Source organism: Apis cerana, linkage group LG9, assembly GCF_029169275.1.
Source record: "Apis cerana isolate GH-2021 linkage group LG9, AcerK_1.0, whole genome shotgun sequence".
Classification (NCBI taxonomy): domain Eukaryota; kingdom Metazoa; phylum Arthropoda; class Insecta; order Hymenoptera; family Apidae; genus Apis; species Apis cerana.
In genome coordinates, this window is record NC_083860.1 from 4,375,666 (window position 1) to 4,398,698 (window position 23,033).

A 23,033-nucleotide genomic window follows, 5' to 3' on the forward strand; every position below is an offset into this window, starting at 1 on the left:
AAGTTTTCGAATGGCGTTTCACGGATTGACGGGAACCGCCACCGTAAAACTTTGAACGTTTTAAATGCAAATTAAATTATTCGGTTCCGCGGTTATTTCATAGAGCGTGGCGGTAAGAATGGACGTTTGAAATATTCAATTTTACTTTTAGTTTTAGAATAATTTGTTTCGAGCACTGTTGAAAGTACTGTTTAAAGATGTAATAATTTATTATGAAAGTTTTTTTTTTGTATTATTTGAGAACGAACTATGAATACAGTTTTTTTTAAAAGAAAGAAAAAGAAGCTGGAATATCGTTTTTTCAAATTGATTGAAAAGTCATACACATAGATTTACATTACGATGGATCAAAGTTTTCTTCTAAAATATCTCTATCGTTTGATTTTTATTCAAATTTTTTATTTATTTAATTCGAAAATTAAATTTTCACGATTAGAATAACTATTTTAAACGAATGGAAATAAACATCGATTGTGCTGTATTATTTCTTCGATTTTCGAGGAACTGAGAATATAATAACACATCTTTAATATAATCATTTATGAAAGAAAACGTTGTGATTTTACTATAATTAATTACAAACAGTTTTAGAATTCTGTTAAATTATACTTATCATATCTCATAGAAAAATAAATTGAAGAAAGATCAAAGTATAACATTTTTTTTCACGTGTAACTTCCATTTTATTATTAATTGATAAATCGTTTCAGAATTTATATTATTAACGTTTAATTTACAATTAATTGAAGCTTTTAAGTTTCATTTTTCGAACACGTGAATCATATTTTTCGTTTCATGATATTTATCTTTTTCTTTCTTTTTTTTTTTTTTTTTTTACTAAAAAATATAACATAACGATAAAATACTGGCGATACGTTAAACCAATCCATACATCTACCTATATCCGAATATACTTTTAAAATCGTTTTTTCTAAAATTTGACAAAAAAAAAAAATTGATTACATCTTCAATCTGTTTTCCTACACAGATATAACACTCTTCTCTTTTTTTTTCTTTCAAATGATTTATTCCGTCGAAATTGTTACTTTTTAATCACTCGAGAAATAAATTAAAAAAAAAATATATATATATTCAACGATTAATACATGATATCCCTTTAAATGCAATCACACGTTATATTTAATGCTCCATCCTCACGTGTTTAAATTATATTTACTTGCTCAAAATATTTACACGATCTCCAATCCATCGATTCCCCAAACCATATCTATATATCATCGCGACAAGATATTCAATTTTCCAATCGTTCCACCAATCAATTATTTTACTTATCCTGGAAATCTCGTTTCTTCGAATCAATCCGCCGCGACATGATAGCCGTGTTAAACATTGTTAAACACCGGATCGATTTACGCATCGAGATCTCGTTAGAACGTGGATAGGGGTCGCTAACGACGTCGTATCCCGGGAGGAAAAATATAGGGGAAAGGGTGAAATTCCACATCATTAAACCGTTTCGGCCGATACTATGATTCATGCGGTGGTTTCGAGGCAACCGTCAATCACGCAAGTGCAGCTTATCATTTAACTTTTCCAAGTTATCGATTTCCAATGATTCCGTACGGCTCCCCCGTAGGAAAGTTCCTGCCGCGTTTGTGTATCTAGCCTGGAACGTCCATTGAAAGGAGCTTCAAACGAATCGGCGATCAGAGGGAGGAGAAGCGTGGCCCACGAAATAAATCGCGATGTACAGGGTGTTTCATTCGTAGCTGCGGATGCAATTCCCGATGAACCAACTTTATGAAATATTTCCTCAAACGTGTCCAATAATTTTGAATTTATTTATCCATATACATATTTTCTTCTTGTTTATTACTCGTTAATCAATGTGGATTAATTAGGAATATACCGGAAGAAACTATAATATTTACTGTTCCACAAATCTCTTAATAATCTCAACTCTTTTCGAATCCAAATATCTCGCATACAGACATATATATATATACCTTTATTTCTCTACGAAAAACAATTTCCTCAATCATCATTTCTCGTTGAATTCAATAAATTTTGATTCAAGGATACGGAACACCCTATACATGTCATATATACCATAGGCGAGGTCGGTTTGGAATTCGGATTGGGATTATAGGATTCAGGGCTGGCCGGCCTGTTGGTACGGATCACTTTAACCAGCGATAGGGATAATCGAACCGCAAAAGCGGGATGACGAGTGTACCTACCAGTAACGAGTTTGTCATGTCGCTTCCGCTCCGCGAGATCGGTTACAATTCTTTCTATTTTACATGGCCGGTTATCTATCTTCCGCATGGCGATCGCGCGTTTACCGCGTCGGTTAATTAAATCGTTTTTTTCGCCGTTGAAATTGCGCAGTTCTGAAAATCATCGACCGGCTCCCTTCAACGTTACATGTTGCCGTTTATCACGTTCCAGCAGAATGACACGTGTCACCAGCAAACGCGCGTCTTCGCGACAACAACGGGATGATATCATTCGCGATCTTGTTGCAGATGTTTAAGGATTGAATGAAGTTAATTGGATGGAAGAAGTTTTGTTAAGAAAGAGGTTAATAATGTAATCTTCTTCTACTTTGGGAAATTAATGGGTCTGTTTTTCCCGAGATTTTTTTTTTAATAAAAATATACGCTCTTTAACTTTCTTTTAGTTGTTCTTTTTTTGCGCAGTTTCTGCCCTTTATTGCCATTGTCGAGTACTAAAAACAGAAACTGGCTTTATTACACTCATTTCGAAAAATTTGTATTCTGACTTTCTTTTAATTACCCATTAATGCGAGTTTGTGCTTAAATTTGAGACAGTGTGTAATCTTAACGCCTCAATGATTCATTAGTGAAAGTGGCATGAACTTCTCATCATTGTTACAGTTAATGTTTGAGATTAAATCGTTCTCTTATTTGCAGATTTACGCAAATTCGATCGAATGAGGTATAAGCGCGAATCGAATAAAGGAACGATTTATTTCATGTCGAATCATTGTGTCTGAAATTCTTGATATTGAATAATTTATAAAATGTTTTGTTTTTTAATCTTTGCAAGGCACGAAATTATCTAAATATTAATAGGATCGTTAGTAGTTACATCAGTGTGATACCGTTAAAATGGACATGTTAGAACCGTTATAGGTACATATATCTTCTAAAGTAATTCAGTAATATCAGGAAGCTGAGAATATGTAATTTAGATCTGTCCGAACTTCAGAAGTCAAATTCATTCTCTTACACCGCCTTCCTTCTACCTTCAACATAAGAACATTAGTCGGTCCATGAAGTGGATAATTAATACACGTGTAAGTAACTTTGTAATTAAATCATCGCAGGATAGATATATCAAGGAGTAAAATTTTTTTCATTAAAAATTAATGTAAATTTATAATACGTAATTATTTGTAAAAGAAGAATATTTCGTAACCATTTTATTTTATTAATATTCTTCGTGAAATATCAAAGAATATTTGACACGTTCTTGTTTTATCGGCAAATCGTCGATATATGGAAAGGGTGAAAACAGCCCTCAAAGTTTGGGATTGAAAACATGTTTTTTTTTTGGAATATCCGGCGCCACTAGGTGGAAGGAAAAAACAATTTTTCCAAATTATATTCTCCTAAATAAAAAAAATCCAATCAGAAAGAGAATTTGAAAAAAAAATTTATTAATCTCAATATCATATGAAGAATTTGAATCTTTTTTATTTATTTTTTTTTTTTTTTTGGTCTGTACTACGTTAATTGATTTTCATAGAAATTTGTTTCCGTTATTCTTCTATTTTTCGTTTAATTCTTTGATGCGCAATTCTCTTGCAATCTCCGCAAAATATAGAGTACTCGAACGTACACTGTGTAAAAGAATATTTATAAAATAAAAAAATGATGTTGTTTCAATCAAAGCTAAATAATACATCGAAACTCCATTCGGATTAATCTTTCTCGTATATATAATATACATAATCTCGATTACTTACATTATTATCAAACCCATAATAATCTTCCTTATCACAAATGATGCGTATCGAATAAAATAAAATTTTATTTTTTACCTATTCCTTTGGACCAAGTATTTTAACCAGATCACAAATTCCTCTCATTCTTCATCCCAGCACGTCTCAACATCGACACATTTTCCTTTTCACCACGGTCCACATAACAACCAACGAAATAACGTTATTAAGAGCCGTTTTTCCACAGGATCGGACACGCCGTTTCAGATGGTCGGCAGCCCAGCCTCCACTCCATTCATCGGAGAATTATGATATTGGTTTGGTCGCTCGATTCCGGGACCAAAGCGTTTTCCATTACATTTACCTGCGCCAGAAACTTGGTCGGTTGCGCGCCTCCCGTTAGCGCATTACCTATCTCCTGGTGCGAGAGTAAACGGCCATGGTCGAGCGAGAAATCAAGAAAGCATTAAACTATTAGCTGGCAATTGGTGTGGGCGCTTTCGCTTGTGAACCGTTCCAAACCATTTCGAGGATCGACCTTTCGAATGCGATGTTTAATATCCAAAGCTCGAAACGAAGATTTCCAGTTGTCTACGAAAATAGATCTGCAAAACAGAGAAATCAAAAGTTAGTAAAAATCGGTTGGAGGGAGGTAGTGATGGATGTGAGTAGATTCGAACGTTCGCTTGTACGTATGTCTTGAAAAAAGAAGCGATACTTTTCGAGTAAATTTGAATCTTCTATGAGTACTTCCTGAAACGAAGGAGATATTTTAAAAGTAGAATGAAACATTGGATAGATTTGAAAATTTGATAAGTATCTTATCTCTCTTCAGTTCTCTTCAGTTCTCCAGAAACATTGCATCTTCTCTTCTAGTTCTGAACGAAATTGTGAATTAAATATTAATTTTAGAAATTAAAAAATTCTTCTTATTGTCTATGATATTGTGAAAACATATTTATTTTTCCACAATTCTCCACATGATCATTATAAGAGGTTTGATTTATTCTGGTATATCTCGCTATTAATATTCGAACCTTGCTATTCTTTCCTCTCTTTCACTTATTAAATTTAATAAGAGATTGATCTTGGCAAATTTTCTTTTCTTCAAAGGGAAATCCCTTTGGAAATCCCTTTCCTCGCGATTGCGAGCAACCTCGATTCTGTTCTACGCTTGTTATGGATCCAGTCACGAACTACTCTCGCCCTGTTTGCTGGGGAATGCGCGGCCCTTCGTGCACGCGTCGCGATAAAGACGCCAGGAATCTCATGAATTACGAGTATCGTGGTGACAACTGTATCGGTATTATTGTCCATCGAATGACGCGATGCTTAAATCTTCGCGCGTGAATAAGCGTTGGGTGCAGGTGTTTGGTATTCGAGTTGAGTCACGTGGAGAAACCAATCGATAGAATTTCTTCTTCGGATCGAGGAATGCCGGAGGAATAATGTCCTCGTGCTCTTCAAGGGGTGATCTCTGTTTTTCATATCGATCTGTGCATTTGTGAAATATATGTAAATGCGCGAGAAAAATATATTTGAGAATTGGATTGTTTGATTTATTGTTCGTTGTGCGAAATAAATACATTTGTTTTTATTTTTCCATCGATGATCTGGTTATTGTTTGATTGAATAAATATTAAAATTAATTGAATAAATATTAAATATTAAATATTAATATTGGTGTTTAGGATAAGTTTGATACTTTTTTTTTTTTTTTTTAGAATATCTTTCTATCTTTATGCAGAACACATTATTTCTGAGGAGAATACATTTCAATTTGGAAAATTAAAATAATGGAAAGTCTGTTTTGTGACAAAAAGATATTCTTTCAAATGATATAGCTATAAAATATAATTTCATATTCTTATATTTTTATAAGTATAATAATATTGAACATTTGAATTTATATCTTTTAGGTAATAATAATGTGCTGGAATTTTATTGTATTTGCAATAAAATTTTTTATCACTTATATTCTTTTATGATAATACGTATATTATAAACGTAGAAATGATTACATAAAAAATATTTGCTGTATAAAAATAAGAAAAGTAGTTAGACAGTGCAATAGACATAAAATTGCATTATAACAAGTTACGTACTACATCATAAAGATTTCGTTAAAAATCTTCAAACGTTTTTTTTTCCAAAGATTTTCCTCTGATGTAAAAATGAATTCTAACTTATATATCTCTTGAAATGATCATTTTCTGTGCCTGCTCGAAATATAATGCCAGATACCTTCCTCTTTTTAAATTAAAATGAATTGAAATATATTATAACATCTCTCGTGTTTCGTTATATAAAATGTTTCATATTCATTAACGTACAATTTATGTTTTTCACCTGATATATTTTTAATACTGTCATTTTAAATGATAAATCGTTGTCAAAAATTCGAGTATCGTATTCGATAAATTATTACATCCTGATACTTATTTATATGTACAAATAACCAATGTAAAATGGTAATATTATTATGGACAATTTATTTCACCTCATTCTCTGTATTGTATTTTCTATTCTGATCTTCTGTGCGGTAACGCAGATGTTTTTGGCATAATAATTTTACAATATCTTTTTCATAAATTTTCGCTTAAATTTCCCGTGAATTGTATTCCGGTTATTTATACGAGCATTGTGATATTTTATATACATTCTTCCATCATCTCTCAATTTCTTTTTTTTTTTTTTAAATTTCTATATTTTAATTTCAGCGCGAAATGATAAATTTGCCAATAAAAATATAATTTTGGTATAAAAATAACGTATCGATTATCTTCACTGAAAATTTTTAGAATTTTACGATGACTTTATGAAATTAAGGTAAATTGAGGTACGTAATATGTGTGGAAAATATACTGGGATAATAAGATTTAGAAACGAGATTATGCATTAAAATTAACTTTAAAATTGTTCAAATACCGTCGTGAAATGAGATTGATTCAAAGTGTTAGAATTAAAAGTCGGAAAAGTGTTTCGAATAATTGTTTTATAATGTCAAATAATTTAAAATATATCTCCAACTTGATATTACGAATTATTTTTATATAATTTTGGTAATTATGTAAATCCTAGATGATTTGATAAACTCGATCGAAATAATATTTATGAGATATTTACGTGATCTCACGTTTAATATAAACATTTTTCCACGGAAAATTATTCCGTGAAATTCGCAAAATCACCAAGCTTCGGAATTTTTTGAAAAATCACTGTTTATCATAATCGTCCATCGATACACGGTTAGTGTTCTTGCTTTATCTCGACTGGGGGTGAAGTACATACATCAAAAATGTATACACGCGTTTGATGTAATGCACATAGCGGCTGTTTGAATATTCATGTTGCACGGTATGGAAATTGATGATCGTAAAATAGATAATATGCTTCTAGGCTTCGTTCCAATCCGATAGTTTAAATTGCATTCACGTCGGTGTGCACATTTTAAATTTGATAATTTTATCGCTCGTTCAATAATCCGTGATATTTATCCGGGACGCAAATATATTTCGCGTCACGTGTGAATTTTAACGTGTTAAAAATCTATAAAAAAAATTTGGCCACGTCCAGTTGGAAAAGTATTCGTTCCATCGAGATTTCATTGTCAATCAAATATTTGAAATCAATTGGTGTTTAAAGCCCGATGATAAACGTTAAATAAAATGTAAACACATATCGGACGATGTTATAGATAATAATGTATTTGCTTTATATGTTTCAAGATTTATGCAAATATGTGGTTTTTAACGTGTACGATCTTTGATCAAATATGATTTAAAATATTTATGTTCATTTGTCGGATATTGTAAAAAATCGTATGTTTAAAGTGAAATTCACGTATTCCATATTAATGTTGTATATAAAAATTATTATTATCAGCTTTTAGCATTAATTTTATTAGGTTGATAAATTTTATTATTTTTTTTTTCGCAAACAATATATTTTTTTTCACGAAATGAAATATTTCTCTATGAGATTTATCTGAATTGTCAAAAATAAAGTAATTAAAAAATATTAAATCAATATTCGTGTGTATTGTTTCCAATAATTTTCAATTACCCGTTAAAAATATTTGGACCGTTAAAAATATTTTTCTCGTAATTTTTAATTGTTGAAAAATAATAAATAAGTATCGTTTCATCAAAAGTAAGGATTTTATAAATTAATATTATCTCGCGCTTCTCGTCAAAATCGGTGCAACATTAATTTCTGAAGAGTTTTTAATTTTTCATGAAAGTAAAGTAACGAGCGAGGGAAACATCGAAAGTAAAACCTGAACTTTTAAACTTTTGTTATATATAGCTTAATCACCCTTTGTTTACGTTAGTCCTTCTCTCCGGAAACCCTCGAAACAAAGTCTTAAAAGATGAAGTTGGGAGCTCAACAAATTTGGTGATACCTTCGCGAAGAAGTTCGTCGGGGCTCTAATTATTTGAACTCGTTTCCTGAGATACTCGAGATACGTAGATAAATTAGATAACCATAGATGAGAATCACGTGACTCGTGAAATCTTCCTTTCTTTTTTTTTTTTCTAATTTTTTTAAATTACACAAATATATATCATGAGAAAAATATATAACCTGTAATGTAACGATCTCGTTTAAATACGTTTCACCTGGTTCACCTGCGTTAGAAAAAACTCATTAAAATCGAAGGGATATATGCTAACGTGATTCTTTTTTCTTCTTTCTTTTTCCTTTCCTTCTGTCTGATAATAATCCTACAATCAACATGCAGCCGTAGGTGAATTGAAACGTGAAGCTGCTTTGATTTCAAAGACCTCGTTTCATTTTTAACTTTTATCAAATCGTTCGATCTCTAATCAAATATATCCGGAAAAAAAGAAATCAAGAAACGATATTTCAAATAGTGGTTATAGCGAGGAAATTTATTCCGTTCTATTTCTTTTCTCTTCGGGAAATTATTTTCGAATAAATGATTAAAGGGACGTTTTAAGAATATCCCATCCATTGATATTTATTTATAAGAAATATCGAAAATATTAAGAAGATTAAATAAACAGGCTGAATAGAAAACATCTTTGTTCAATTTCGAATATTTAACAACTTTGTCTTCCTTCTAAGAAATCCTTAAGGATCTTTATCATTAAAATTATTAATTTCTATTCATCGTCTATGTTGAAAATTGCTACGTATAAAATAAATCGAAACGCTGCACAAAGTTTTACAAAAAAAAGAAAATGGGAATAAATCTTGGAATGATAGAACGAAAAAAGGAACATCCTGTATCCGCACTTGATACTTCTCTACGTAGTTTTGTCGTCGTTAGGTGTTCGTCGCAGGCTTTATCCCGGAGGAAAGAAAAGGACGAAGTAGTACGTGGGCGGGGAGGCGATACGAGATACTCAAGATCTCGGCGGAGGTGCTGATGTCGGTGCGCTCAGATTTATCGTTTTCCTGAATCATGGCGACGTGGCTGTCGGAGGCAGTCTAATTGATTTTTCTGTCCTCTGCTCCCGCGCCGTTCAGAATTTTATAGCCTGGCGTGAAGCTTTTCGTTCGGCACGCCTCCCAGGAATACTCTGTAACCCTTCTGGGACCATCCTCCTCGTTGCCAAAGAAATTCAACCAACCGGGTGCCGATTTCTACCGGATGAAATATCGAACGTTACAGAAATGGATCGTTACTTGTGAAACGCCTTTTATCTCTACCAGACGAAGAACCTTTGTTGCCGATAAAAAGTAAAAATTAAGCATACTTTCGTGGGAAGAAAGATAAAAATGATTCTTGGATAGATCATTGATGTTGCAAATACGTTTTCGAAATGATACGTATGTTTTTTTTTTTTATTTGGAAGTGTGTATATTTTATGTGAAATCCTATATCCTAGTAATGAAGTGTATTCTTTTTATTATAGAAAAAATTTTTTGAGATTTGTTCAGCAGAGTTTTATATATATATATAATATAAGATTTAATGAATATTTGAGTATTAAAATCTGATTTACGATATTAAAGTTGAATCATAATTTTATTATGGGATAATTTGTGAAAATATTGCACTATTTTATTTTGGCTTTTCTGATATTCAAGAGGATACCATATGGACTCGTCATCACTGATCTGTTCTTTATCAGTGTTAGCCATGTGATCCTTGTTGGTAATAACGTGACAGTTCCATGAATCATGGCTTTCGTCTCATGAATCGTTTCAAGAGGATTGTAGTAAGTACCTCTTTATTTAGACGTGTAATGATTGATCACAGATGATCGTAAGTTACGTTCTATGTTATTTCTGAATAATCATTTATCCTTTTTTAGAAAATATATTTCCACGATTTTCAAGTTTCCACTATTAAAGCAAACTAAATTAAATTATATAATCAAATACAAATTACAACTTGATTCCAACGGAGAAGGATATGAAACGTAAAAATTTAAAATTTTAAATATCAAATCAGCCAAAATTCTTTGACTTATCAATCGTATAATTTTCGATCAAGTTGCACATTTAGTCCGTTCTTATATTAAACCTGGCATCGGTAATTGGATAGTCAGAAATCCAGCGGAACGTCATTCGTTTCAAAATCGAATCCTTTTGAAAACACCTCACGCGTAATAAACAGCACGAGCCAGTAATTCTTTTATGCATATGTCGCCACACCGGTTATCCCCGACACACGCGCCTCGGCACACACACGTAAATTCGCTTGCGCGGCTGCGCGTTGGCTCCCCGACACCAATCCCAGGAATCGTCGGTGTACGATACACCACAACTCGCATGCAAATTGAACGCGGCCTTCTGCAAATGTCGTGGTACTCTTGGACCGTTCGTTACACACGAGCGGAACGGCGTCGATTCGACGCGCTCTTTTTAGAAAACGCCATTGAAAATAATGGGGTAGGCAGACCGAACGAGCCGAAATGACGCAGCGTCAACGTTGTGCCCGATGCCGGGGGCCGGTAACCGGAAACGGCAGCGTCGAAAACAACACAGACCGGTTCCGTTCGAATACGGTGAATGGCTCGGTGCACGTCACAGTCCTTTCGACAAAGGAGAAACTTGTCTTCGATTGTTGCTACCGAGGCGACAAATTGATATTTCAATCGGGGAATTTATTCTGGAGGAATTTCTGATTGCTGTTTTCGAAAGGAGCGAGAGGAATGGAAAATTTACCTTTGGATTTATTCTTTTTATATTCACGTTTGAACTTCTTTATTTGTGGCAATTTTTTGAAGAAATTTTGACAGTTTAATATTGGTGTAATGAATAAATAAATATTCTCGCTTTCTTTTTTTTATTTTGTCTTGGTTTTTTTTTAATTACAATAGAATTAAAAATTGATCAACTGATCGGATGATAGTCGATTCATTTGTATCGAATTTCATTATATTTAATTCCTTTCAGTTATATGTAATATTCCTTTGTATTATATAATAATTTAATTTAATTGAAACATCTACAATTCATTATTGATCAATGATTTATGTTTGTTTTTGGAAATAGCTTGATATTGATCATGATAAAATGTTGCTCAGGCCGCAAAGCGTTAACCTCGGTTTGATGAAGTGGAAAATGAATACCGCACATCAACGATGACTGGAAATATTCCCATCAATTTCGATCGAACATTTGATACGAGGTAGTACCGTAATTGAGCTATAATTCAGTATAATTCATCATAATTTAGTATATAATTGCTTTAAAGAAGAGACGTATTATTTTGTATGATTGCTTTAATCTGCATCAATCTTTGAATTGTATGAATAACAAAATCTAATCTATTGTGGCCAAATTATGTTTCTTTTCGTTAAATATTTCCCTTTACATTTTATCAAAATTCGAATTTTAATTTTTTTTTCTTTCTAATTAAAATTTCGTTGATAATAAATACTTATATAATAACAAAGTATTTTTAGCATCGATAAAGTTTAGTCCTTTCATCTTCTCGATTAAAATCAATTTCCACGAATTCTGTATTACGTAGTTGTAGCATTCTGAAACCTAATAATTTGGACTTAAACTTCAAACTAATACCGCAGACGAAGGATTAACAAGTTCCTGTTTCAAATGCTGCTACAAGATGTTAAGTAGTTACAGAATTAAAATCGTTTTATCCCTATTCAAAGTAATACACTGAATGATACGAGGAAATAAAAAATAATCTCTAAACAATATCTCAAAATCTCTAAATAATATTATATCTAACTAGTCTTTCAATCTTACGATCACGTAAACTTTCGACTCGAATCTCTGCAATCTACAGATTTATCGCCCTCGTTTTTCCCAAGGAATTTTCAGTAAATAGAAAATTCGTGTACACGAAAGAGAAATCGGTATACATACATACGTAAAAAAGTACAGTATCAAAATCTTTTTGGAGTACAAATTTAATTCTCAATTGTAATTGTAGATCAGTATTACGACATATTTCTCTTCATATTTTTTCCTGCAAGATCGTTCCATTTCCAACAGCTTCGAGATGTGACGCTAATTGTCATTTTTTTCCCCTTCACTATCGCGAAATTTACACTCCACCATAAAAAAAAGGGATGAAAATTCGATCCGCGTCACGCCACTTATGCGACACAAATCCATCAGTCAAGCGTTAAATTCAAATTTACCGCTCCTTAAAAATTCATCAATTTACACTCACACACGCTCATCAACCTTAGAAAAAATTTAATTTCACTTAATACAATTTACAAAATGCTTACTCGGCCAGACAATCCCTTCCATTAACCTAAAATTTTCCTTGAAATTCAATCTACGCTCGGAATAAAGGGTTGCCTACATTTTTCATGCGTCATGCACCGTTCGATTAATTAGTACCATGAAAGAGCACCTTTTTTCCCCCTTCCTCTCTCTCTCTCTCTCTCTCTTTTTCTCTCCACTCAATGACTGGCCGTTCGACTTATTTTTCGTTAAGCTAATGTGACTCATGAAATCCCTGGAATTAGCGTATATAAGCTGGGACACGTATAGCCATCGTGCGCCTCCGCCCGATGAGGCCAGGAGATATACATACGTGCATCAGCTTTTGACGCGCATCGGTGTAAGCAGCAACCCTGATGGGTAATCGATTTTCATTAATGGACGTCGCTCGCGTAACACAGAATTTCAGCGGACACAGTCTCGACCTCGGCCTCGGTCCAAGGGAAAGAGACAGGGAAGTTCTGTCGCAGCGCGTGTCCTCGTTCAAGTCGATGGTGCATCATCGTATATAGGGTGGTCGCTTAACCTCATTTTTATTTTTTTCTTCTTTTTTTTTTTTTTTTAATCCTTGGAACATCGACGGAAAAAATATTATTCTTGGTTAATATATACTGTTCGGAATATTTGTTCGTTTCTCCAGATATATTGGAATTTTTGAAAGCTATATTTTTTTTTTACTTTTCGAAGGAAATTGGAAAGTGTGTAGAGATCTAGAAGTTTATTTGTATGGAGAAGGGGGTTGGATTATTTTGATTGAAGAGTAAGTAAGTTTGTATGATGATCGTGTGATTCTAGAGAAATAATTATTGGGTGCTAGAGATTAAGAGCTAAAAGTGGTATGTGCTGAGAAATACTTGTTGGTTTGAGATTACTTCCACTACATTAAATATTTTCGAAGGAGCAGGGTGAAAATAGGGACGGTAGAATTCAGCAGGAGATTGTCCTCCGTGGAAAAATAGTTTGAAAGTGCAGAATAAATATTTTCTTTGGTAACTTTACCTTCAAGGAAATCAAGTTTGAAAATTTGCCAGGTACACATACTCTTAATGAAGATACGGCTCGTGGAAAGATGTTGTAAAATGCTACTGCATTTACGTAATGTGTATTTCAAAATAGAAAGGAACTTAAGTGTAATTCAATAATTAAGAGGGAAGATATAATGCAAAATACAGTGAACATTGCACTAAATATGAAAATGCCTTCTTTTTATAATTTCCTTCCGTGTTCGTTTTTTCCATTCATCATTGATAATTCTTTGTATTCAATAATCATTATATGATTTTTTCGTAACCAATTACAAGAAAATTAGAAATTTAATAATTGAATACCTTGAATCAACCCTTTGCAGCCATGTTATGAAGAACTTAAGAGGATCCTCTTAGTTTACATCCTCTAACGAAAATTTAATTAAAACGAAAGCTTTTGAAAAACTGGAAAAAGTATACTAAACACTAAATATACAACTAAACGTTCTTGCAATTTTTACAACGATTTCCACAATTTAGACATCAAATTCGACACGTGAATTTTTAGAGAGAAGTAACTGCACCCTGTTGGCACGTTACCATTGGTACCGTTGATATCGAGCACGTCAAAACTTCGTTTAACACTGCGGTAATTGAAAAACATTGTAAAAATGCATTGATAACTGGAGTTTGCCGTGAAACACCAACGACTTTTCGACTTTATCGATTTTTTGCCACGTCCATTTAATTTGTTATGGCCATAACTGCGGTGAACCCGTTAACATCGTGTATAACGAATTCAGTTGCAATATCGATTGTCCGACAAGCTATCTGAAATCATTCCTATCCAAATAGTTATTTTATATTTATGAAAGGTTTTACAATACCAAATTATTACTCGATCGTGTTTTTCTTGTCGTTGAAGCGTTATACGGATTTAGTTCTTTTATAAGAAAGAAACTTCTGTAATTACGTATTATTATTTTTTTTGTTAATGTATTATTATATCCCTAGAGAATTATTTGCCATTAAAATTTCCAAAAAGATTGCAATAAGTATGAAATCTTCTCTGAATCTATTTGACTTTACAAAATTAAATTTAACTCCTAACTACTGTAATGAATTTGAGATAAAGGCACATTATTCTTTGGTGGAAGTTTTACGATAAAGAGTACAAAAATGTGGAATTATATAAGTTATAATAGTTATAAATTTCAATCTTGTCAAAGAATATTTATTTACTAATGTGATATAATATTCCATATTAATAAAAAGTTTACCAATCAATTTTTAAACCTTAAATCTCAAATTTTTCATATTAACATTTACAATTTACATTACATTTGAATTCCCCGTATATAAATATAACATCAACTGAACATATTCCTCGTTTTGTACTCTTTCGTTAATCATCGGATCCGATTGTTAAAACGAAAAAAAAAAACTCGGATAAAAATGGACTTATCCTGTTTTCCACGAGGTATCCAAGTTACAGACACGTTTCCACGTCTGTCGTCCCATTGAGTCTCGGCGCGGAATCGATTCCCGAACGTTTTCGCCGCGATAAGCAAAATTATTCCAGCTCATGAAATTTTTCCTCGTTCGGATCCTGTCGCGATAATCCTTAAAGCGGAACTCGCGTTTGTCAGCCGGCAGATTTTGTTTGGCGGAGCGTGGGGGAGGCACGATGAAATTGCGGTTCCCGCCTAATCAGATTTTCGGAAAGGCGCGGATCCCCGCAGTCCAACCAATTATTCTCGACGTTTATAAAGTCGGGCAAGATCCAATTACGCGGCTTACGATGCCCACGCCTTCAAGAAATCTTAAAGCAGATGTACCTGGCCAACGAATAGTACGTTAAATTTACTTCGGCAATTTTTCGATGTTCCCGCGAATTCGACGCGAATTAAAATTTTGCGAATCTTGCAAATAATGCAGGAAAATGGGATGTAAAGGTGATGGCGATTGGTTTCAATTTCGAAAAGAAATGGAAGTGACGAGCGCGTAAATTAAAATGTATAGATAAATTATAGGTTTCGTATATAATTTTTATTCGTTGATTTTTTTTCTTTAATTAAAAAGGTGCTACGTCGAGGAATTTTGAAATAAATTTTAACATATTTTCTTTTTTCTATATATATGACTTTACTACAAAATAAAAATATGATGAGTTTATGAATAATTCGCAGGAGAGTTTCAAATAATTTATCGCGCGATTCGAGCAACGATGGATTATTAAACAAACATTATTAATAGAGAGCATATGTAGAGTAACAGGAAGATGTTGAACGAAGAGGTCTGTTGTTTTTCCGCATTGAAAAATCGAATATGTAAATCAGATAAACAGAACGAGCAGCAAATATAACGTAAATATAATATAGCGGTCCGATATTCGAAGCGATAGATATCAAGTTTGGACGAAAAATCAAAATAAAAGGAAAAAGTTGAAGGGAATCTAGGACTATCTTTTTCGCGAAATAGGTTAATCTTCTATATCAGCACTTTCTACCCTATTAATTTTTTTCCATAAATAAAACATTCGTTCTAAAAAAAAAATCTTACCAACGTTGAATTGCCTCATTGTCCAGAAACGTGTGTCCAATTTTTAATTTAGAATGCAATCGCATCGTAGAAACGTCGCTCTATCTCCCTGTGTGTCTATGCACGTTCCTCTCTTTCCCCGGTCTTTTTGCAACTCTCCTCTTTTTTTCTATCCTGGCCGTGTGCATGTAGCGAAAAGTGAAATGCCGCCATTTCAGAGAACGATACCTCTTTACGGTAGCCAGAACATTTGGGTCGCTTGGTTGGCTAGGCTTGATTTTCCTTCTTTTCCTTTTTTCCCTTCCTCCTCCCCTCCCCCCCCTTTTTTGGCTCAGCTTTTATGATCCATCGAAAAAAAACAGCACGCATATCTACGATGTCAACGAGGAATGCGCGTGTCGAGATTTCCAATTTCCCTTGATTCGTTAAATACGGATAATCCGGATACACGAATCGCTTTGAATTGAGGTCTAATTTATGTACGAAGAAATTTCTTCCGTGTTGCGCAAAATTTTATAGAATCTTTTCCACGATTCGAGAGATTGATATTTTAAAGAATTAATAAATTTTATTTGTGTACTTAATTCTAATTATTTTGCGCACAATGATATATGTGTGTATTTATTTTAAATTAAAGTAATTCAATAAAAAATATGATTTTTATTTACGCTTCAAATTCTTCGAATTTGTTAGATTCTTAAATAGATGTCCTTCCGATCGTGTCTTGTGCAATCACGATAATGAGAGATCGAGTCTGAATGAAAATTTCATCCACTTGATTGACTATCCAATTTAGATTTAACCGATCAAATGCATCAAGCAACCTATATACGAAGCTTAATTAATCTAACACAGTAATTATTTAAACTGGAGCTTAAACTAAAACCATCGCATTTCCGAGACTGAACTGAGATCTAATAGAGATTAAACGAGATTTAGATCTCTCTTATTCTTTATCCACGCTGATAGTATTTAATGATACGATTTCTTTCAAATTGAAATATTTTCGAAGGAAAATTCTGTTCGATCCTTAGCCTAATTTTATTTACTATTTACTATTAAAGCAAAATAATAATTCTACATACACGGAAAAAACTTACTGCAAAATATTCAATTGTTCGAGAATCTAAATTTCTGCGTTATACAAAATAAAAAAATGTATTCTTACGTATTATACCTTTGTAATAGCATACTTTATCTATCCCGAATGAAACAGATTAAAATACTCCAATAGTCAATATCTTAATAAAAACGGGATCTCGATAACTTCTTCCATATTCCACAAATCGATGAATTTTATTCCCATAAAATACTTTTTAAATACTGCCACGAAACTTCAATTTTTCGAAATTGCAAAGATATTTCAACGATCGTAACCGGACTCCTTTCGTGTATACAACACGAGCCATCAAGGATTGTTTTCCATTCTGACGCCGATTAGTTTGCAAGTTGGCGAATAACCAGTGCGTGTGCCAACAGGGATGCGCGGAAATATTTCGACGAGAAGTAATTTTTGAACGGTGGAAAAAGTTCGATTCGAGGGGGAAGAATTTCCGTTTGTTGCAGAATAGGAAGTTTGACCGATGGCTCACCGAATGGAAAATCGCGAGTCGATATTATGCCCGGGGAAGTCGTGATGCTTGGTGAACTATTTATGCAGCCGAATGTTCGAATATCGGCCGAGCAACGGTATTAGTGGACGCATAATACGTCCATGGATTCTCATTTCCCCCGTAGATGAGAGTTACACAAGTTCGAGACTGCCTTTCATTGTTACTGGCAAAATGCCGAGCGCAAATAATGACTGAACATCAGCGGGGTTGCGTTTCACTCGACACTTCGTTCCTTTAATATCATCATCGTTATTATTATTACGAGGGGAAACGACATCCTCCCGAGATACTTCCGTAATGTACGTTTCATCGTTCTTTTAAGAAACTCTCTCTTTCTCTCGTTGTAAAAATTGTTTAGATTTAATTCTAGAAATTCCTGTTTGTTTGAAAATCTTGGAAGAATCTTTCTTTCGTACATCATAAAACTCTCTTAATCTATTTCTTGCTGTAATAATCTAAATCTTTGCTGTAATTGTACTTAATTCAGGCTCAATGTATAGAGAGCCTAAAAAAGTGACGCCGACACCGTTTGACCCGACTTATCGAAAGGTCTAACAAAATTAGATCTATCTCCGTTCAATTAACGACATGTAACTCCACAATTTATCGATTCCAACAAATTTCCATTGGCAAATTAGCGAGAGTATTTCGTGATGTCTAGTCGAATTCTACGCATAATATCTTCCATATCTTCCTGGAAGATATCTCGGACGTGCAAGCAGAATAATTATCCTCGTGAAATTCTCAAAGCCCGGTGGTTTCGCTACGTCGAGTTCACTAATTATCCATATAACTGTTTTCGCATTAAGGTCGTAGATGTAGCGATTATAAAATTTTCACGGCGAACGCGATGACCGTGATCCTTTGAAAAATTATCGGACAAAGTAATTGTCGTGGCAGCATAGTCGAAAATAAGAGAGAGAGAGAGAGGGGAGGAGGAGGATAATAGGTTGGCGTGGAATGGGCCACGATGTCGCCTTATATTATAAACGATTCACAATTATTCCCTTTCTCGTCGTTGTCGGGAGAAACATCCGAACAATTTCTCGTTTGGACCTTTGCACGGCAAGCAGGGTCGACACTGCGAGTAACCAAGTCGGTTGGTATTTCTGCTCGAGATGATGCTGTCGGGGAAGGTCGTTAGACATTAACCCGGAACAATTATTTTATCGTGTTGGCTGGGTGCTTCATGCACTTTGATAAGTTGCTTAACGAGACGACGAATTAAAGTTCGTCTTTGTCCTTTGGCGCTTTTCGCTTCGGAAGCCACGGAGATGAGGAGAGCAATAAACGTGGCTTAAATGCGATGGAGTAACCTTTTGGAAGGAATGCTGTCGAAGAAGTGATAGCGAGACTGTTGTATTTTAAAGTGTACGTTTAATGATATTGAAAAAAGTATAACTGGATTTGGATCGCGTCGTATTTCTTAGCTACGATGAAATAATTTCACTTCTGATGATTGAATATCGATTGACTGCTGATCATTGAATGATTATTGACTGATTATTATACCGACAAGTGACTGAATCACTCGGATTGATCACACGTTAACCATTCATTGACCAATAACTAATCGCTCACTGACCATTGAAGCTTGTAAACATCGAGCAATCACTTGTACAGAAAGCAATACTGAAATAAAAATCATAGATATTAATACAAATATCGTCTATATAAAAAATTATTTGAATTGAATTAAAATACATCAATATTTTAATATTTATAATACACAAATAGATTATTTCAATTCGCTGTTAATAAAATATTGCATTCATAATCTTACAAATCTATTGCAAAATAATACACACGTATATAATCTACGATATTTTCTTTTTGTATTATATTCAGCTTGTTCTCGATGTCATTTCGAAGAAATAAACAGAGAAGTACATAACATAACAGAAGCTGTCATTCGACGGTTTCGTATCCGTGGTAAACGAGTACTCGCGAGTAGAAGTTTCGCGGACAAGAAGTGTACGCCGACTTCCTGCGCGAATCGGAAGTTACCACAACCGACTGCATTCCGTAGTTCTTTTTCTTAACGTAGACGCCGAGTTTCGACCGGCAGTGAATCGCCTGAGTATGTTTTGCGCGGCTTTGCGTTTTCGAACTACTTTAGATTTGGCAGACTCGACTATAGCGAGCAACTTTGAAGACCGCGAAACTTAGGAACAAAAGGTATTGCAAAATTTTTCGGTCCCGGAGCTTTTATACGGAAGAACCGTTACACTTCCTTTGTACAATCTCCAAGTATCCTTCGTTTCCAACTATTATGTGTTCTCGTATACTTTTTACTCGTGTGTTTGTTTATTTTATTCGTCAAAACAAAGTGATTCGCCAAATAACTTTGGTAGTGATTTTATTGAATTTTTGCAACCCATCTGAAAAATATTTTCCTCGGTCTATATATGTAGCTGATGAAAAAAAAAAGTTTATATTGTAATTGAAGTTAAGAGTTAACGATGGGTTTATTTTTGTCGATTTTGTGAAAAATTGTGAAAATCATTTATCGAACAATTTAATGAAATATAATTGTTAATAATATATATATTTTTTTATTTTAATTGTTTATGAAGATTTTGCTTGAATCGCGGAAAATACGGAAATTAACAATCAATTAAAAATTATCTCTTTATGGATCATTAATCTATCATTAAAAAATACGAAAGTAAAATTTTGATAAATATTTAACTCGAAATAGCTAATAAATTAGATACTGGTTAAATAAAATAATCCATCATTAGATATCACAATATAACAAAAACAATTTTACATCCTTTAACATAAAAGATGCTGCATCTGACGTTTATTTGCAAAAATAAACTTTGTCTTGAAAATCATATCTATGAGTTATATTCAACGATACTTGATAAAAATTCATGGTTAAATACTTGCATACAAAGTAATTTGAAAAATGAAAATTACACACACCTTCTGTTACAATCAAAGGAAAATTAATTCATTTAATTAAGCAATAATGAAACATCAAGAGCAGAAAGACAAGCGCTTTTAGAATCCATTGTACGCATTTGAAAACGATTTAGCATTACTTGACCAGTCAAAGTCACTTGTCGATAACGAAACATTGAAAGTAACCTCCTTTTATAATCTCGTTACATATTTCAACTGTATTCAGTTACATTTGAGACAAAGAGAGTGCCGCCCGCAGGTTTGCGCTTTCTGCCTTTAAAACAAACAATAGAGTAGATCAAACGTGCTGTGTAAACACAAGAGATAGAGTGACAGCGTTATAGCGGGAATTTATCCTTCAATGGCCTTGAGCTATCAGTTGATTTTACAGAAACTAAAGTTACTTGATAGTATATCAGCTCTGTCAGTTTGTTTTGCATTACAATGATCACGCATGAAATGAAAGTTTAGAAAATAGGAGATAAAAATTTTTATTTTTGATGGCTGATTTTAGACAAGGGTATTTGCACTTTATCTATGAAAATGAATTCTCTAATATTTTTAAATCAATATGAATATGGAATTCTATTCTTGAATACTTTGATTGATAACGTTGAAATCTTTTTTAAATTTTAGAAAGTTGAGAAAAATGAATAAAGAAGTTAACATATTCAAGTTAAATAATTATTAATTATCTACTGCAATATTACAATAAATATTTTATTTCTTCGTTAAAATTCGATTAATGAAAAATTTATTATTCTCTTAAATAATAAATACGAATTTTAAAGCTAATTTGTAAATTTTTATTAACTCGAATTATTCTTTCCTATTATTCCAGAAATTCTAAAACATCTATGTACAATTTTTCTTCGTTCAATTTCCAATTTGTCTTTCTTCGCGTTGAGTTGTAATAAATAAGCAAAAGAGTAAATGATACGTATCAGATATTAACGATGACTGTTCAAGAAAGAAATGATTAAGGAGTAATCCTCGCGTGAAACGTCGTATACTAAGAATTAATGATAGAAACTCGGTCAAATCGACCACGATTGGGAGATTCGGAAATTACGAGTCGGATAGCAATCGTTAACAATAGCGTGGATAATTGGATTAAGCGAAATATAATCACGGGAAACAAATATTCGAACACGAACGGGAAATGGTAGATGGAAGGACGTTACAATACCATTTCAGCAACGTGTAAAGGATTGTTACTGCAGAAAGGGGACAAGTAGCTGGATAGAACGCACGCTAAGCAAGATAGAAGGGAAGTTTGAAGTTCTCCATCCTCTCAGAGCTTGAGGAGAAACGACATGACTGGAACTGTACGGTATGTTCCGCAAACCCTATGGTGAATTTGTCTACTCAAGTCAGTTGAATTGAATGCAATCCGTTGTTTCTGTTATTCTTGTTCATGAGATAGAGTGCTAGAATTAATGATTATTCATAAGTAACTTGTGATTCCTTTCCATAGATCGATTCGATTTTATGAGTAACTTTAGCTCCGATTATAATTAATTATATATGAAAAACACACTAATTAAACAAGTTTGATGGTAATATATAAAAAGTAACAAAACAATGACGAAAATACTATTGAATTGAAGTGATGCATTACCTGATACAGTAATTTTTCGCATTAAAATACTCCGAAAAAGCTAGGCATCTCCGATTGGTTAAAATATCGCAAACTCGATAAAGAATCAACATGGCGTTCGTGCTATGACGTAGCAATGAAATATATTTTCCAACGAATTTTCGCAAATTTTCGCAAATTTTCACGACTAACTAATATTCTATATAAAAAATATTTAAGATTCAATAGAAATATACAAACCTACGTTCAATTATTACGATGCAGACAATCAAACTCCAAATTTCGATACGCGAACAGTCGCTATGTCGAAACTATGGAATCGAGGAACCACTGAAAAGAAAAGATCGAGAAACCACTGAATTTTGATGAAATATATAATTAATTACGTACGAAGAACACACTAATTAAAGAAGTTTGACTCCAATATATAATATCTAGCGTAATAATGTTAAAAATGCTACTGAATTGAAGAGACGCACTACCACCTGTCACAGAAATTTTTCACACTAAAATGGCGGCTACCTACTAGAAAAATACTAGAAAACTAGGCATCTCGGATTGGTTAAAATATCGCGAATTCGATAAATAATCAACATGGCGTTCGTGCTATGACGTAGCATTCAAATGTACCTTCGAACGAATTTTCGCAAATTTTCATGACTAACCAGTATTCTACATAAAAAATATTTAAGATTCGATAGAAATATACAAACCGGAATTGAATTATTACGATACAAATAAACTCCAAATTTCGAAATACGAAACACGCAGTCGCGATGTCGAAAGTATGG

The 23,033-nt window shown here is 33.2% G+C and overlaps 1 long non-coding RNA gene across 1 annotated transcript; it reads right to left on the reverse strand.

Moving 5' to 3' along the window:
• Positions 1 to 3,392: 3,392 nt before the first annotated feature.
• On the reverse strand, positions 3,393 to 22,814 carry LOC133666648 (uncharacterized). The gene is made up of 3 exons (XR_009831060.1): positions 22,633 to 22,814; positions 22,483 to 22,572; positions 3,393 to 4,536 (listed from the first exon to the last, which is right to left on the reverse strand). It is a non-coding gene; the product is annotated as an uncharacterized LOC133666648 (long non-coding RNA).
• Positions 22,815 to 23,033: the final 219 nt, after the last annotated feature.